This window comes from Dendrobates tinctorius, unplaced genomic scaffold (genome assembly GCF_039654945.1).
Source record: "Dendrobates tinctorius isolate UK_male_01 unplaced genomic scaffold, ASM3965494v1 ptg000648l, whole genome shotgun sequence".
NCBI lineage: Eukaryota > Metazoa > Chordata > Amphibia > Anura > Dendrobatidae > Dendrobates > Dendrobates tinctorius.
In genome coordinates this window covers 70,001-72,500 of record NW_027362299.1, presented here as the reverse complement: position 1 = coordinate 72,500, position 2,500 = coordinate 70,001, and positions in this window count along the sequence as shown.

Genomic DNA, 2,500 nt, shown 5'->3' with positions numbered 1-2,500 from the left:
CAGGAAGGGGGCGCCTCGGGAGGTGTACCTAGGAGGCTTCCAGGGGCCTGGGTACACTTTTCAGAAAGTACCGTTGGGACTTAGAAAAATTTTCAAGATTTTTGGACTTAGAGCGATTTTTGGATTTTTGTGCAAATATCGAATTTTCCCTTCTCCCACCGCTCTGGGGCGTCAATATGAAGTGGGGACCCGAGGGAGAGTGCCTCCCATGAGGGTAGAATGTGTGACTTTTGGGGGGAAAGTCGAATTATGGAGCAAAAACCATTTTTGGGGACTTAGAAAAAATTCCGAGATGTGTCAGACTTCCAGGAAGGGGGCGCCTCGGGAGGTGTACCTAGGAGGCTTCCAGGGGCCTGGGTACACTTTTCAGAAAGTACCGTTGGGACTTAGAAAAATTTTCAAGATTTTTGGACTTAGAGCGATTTTTGGATTTTTGTGCAAAAATCGAATTTTCCCTTCTCCCACCGCTCTGGGGCGTCAATATGAAGTGGGGACCCGAGGGAGAGTGCCTCCCATGAGGGTAGAATGTGTGACTTTTGGGGGGAAAGTCGAATTATGGAGCAAAAACCATTTTTGGGGACTTAGAAAAAATTCCGAGATGTGTCAGACTTCCAGGAAGGGGGCGCCTCGGGAGGTGTACCTAGGAGGCTTCCAGGGGCCTGGGTACACTTTTCAGAAAGTACCGTTGGGACTTAGAAAAATTTTCAAGATTTTTGGACTTAGAGCGATTTTTGGATTTTTGTGCAAAAATCGAATTTTCCCTTCTCCCACCGCTCTGGGGCGTCAATATGAAGTGGGGACCCGAGGGAGAGTGCCTCCCATGAGGGTAGAATGTGTGACTTTTGGGGGGAAAGTCGAATTATGGAGCAAAAACCATTTTTTGGGACTTAGAAAAATTTCGAGATGTGACAGACTTCCAGGAAGGGGGCGCCTCGGGAGGTGTACCTAGGAGGCTTCCAGGGGCCTGGGTACACTTTTCAGAAAGTACCGTTGGGACTTAGAAAAATTTTCAGGATTTTTGGACTTAGAGCGATTTTTGGATTTTTGATCAAAAATCGAATTTCCCCTTCTCCCACCGCTCTGGGGCGTCAATATGATGTGGGGACCCGAGGGAGAGTGCCTCCCATGAGGGTAGAATGTGTGGCTTTTGGGGGGAAAGTCGAATTATGGAGCAAAAACCAGTTTTTGGGACTTAGAAAAATTTCGAGATGTGTCAGACTTCCAGGAAGGGGGGAGTCTCAGGAGGTGTACCTAGGAGGCTTCCAGGGGCCTGGGTACACTTTTCAGAAAGTACCGTTGGGACTTAGAAAAATTTTCAGGATTTTTGGACTTAGAGCGATTTTTGGATTTTTGTGCAAAAATCAGATTTCCCCTTCTCCCACCGCTCTGGGGCGTCAATATGATGTGGGGACCCGAGGGAGAGTGCCTCCCATGAGGGTAGAATGTGTGGTTTTTTGGGGGAAAGTCGAATTATGGAAGAAATTGAGTTTTGAGGACAAAAAAGTGTTTTGAGGACAAAAAAGTTTCTTGAGGACAAAAAAGTTTCTCGAGGACAAAAAAGTGTTTTGAGGACAAAAAAGTTTCTTGAGGACAAAAAAGTGTTTTGCGAACAAAAAATGGAATTTTGTGATTTTGTGTAAAAATAAGTAAATTCCCCTACTTCCACCACAGGGGGGCTTCAGTATGTTGTAGGGCCCCCAGGGAGGGTCCCCCAACTGGGTTTAAAGTTTGTGGATCCTGGGCAGAAAGTTGAATTTTGGATGAAAAACCGAATTTTGGGACTTAGAAAAATTTCGAGCTGAGCAGTGACAGACTTCCAGGCAGGGGAGCCTCTCTGGAGGTGTACCGAAAACAGTTCCAGGAGCTGAGGTCATTTTCGAACATTTTTTGTTCGCTCAAATTTTTTTTGTTTTTGAGCTCTAAAAAGCTGTTATTATCAATTGGCTCAAAAATTTCAAGTGTCATGAGCTAGTACATGTTGGAGGAATACGTTTTAGGCAAAAAATTGCAAAAAAAAAAATCCAAGTGAAAAAGAACCGGAATGGGGAATTTCTGACTGCTGTAGCAGCCGCACAGTTCCAGGAGGTCGGATACATTTCCGACTTTGTCCCGCTCATTGAAGTACATTGTCCCGCAATGCAAATACATAGTAATGCGCACCTGCGGGAGAATATAGGAGAGAGTGGGCTCTCTCTACCCCGATGTATGGCGGTTGTTCCTATGGTTCTCTGGCTCGGGTAGGCGACTTAGAAGGTGGTCCCTCTTGTCGTGGAAGTTGCAAAATACGGCCGAGACTGAACTTCCACGGCTCCAGGAGGGACTTTTGCTGGTCGTGCGTCCCAAGTGAGAGAGGCGATCCTGGGGTACCTGAGCCTGACCAGACCCTCCCTCGGTGGTCCCTGGTCTTCTGAAGGGTGATGGCATTCAGGGGGGCAAATCTGGAGTCCGTGGCCGAGTTTGGGCTCTAGAAGGCGGACGCCCCTTCTGACCATGTCCCCTC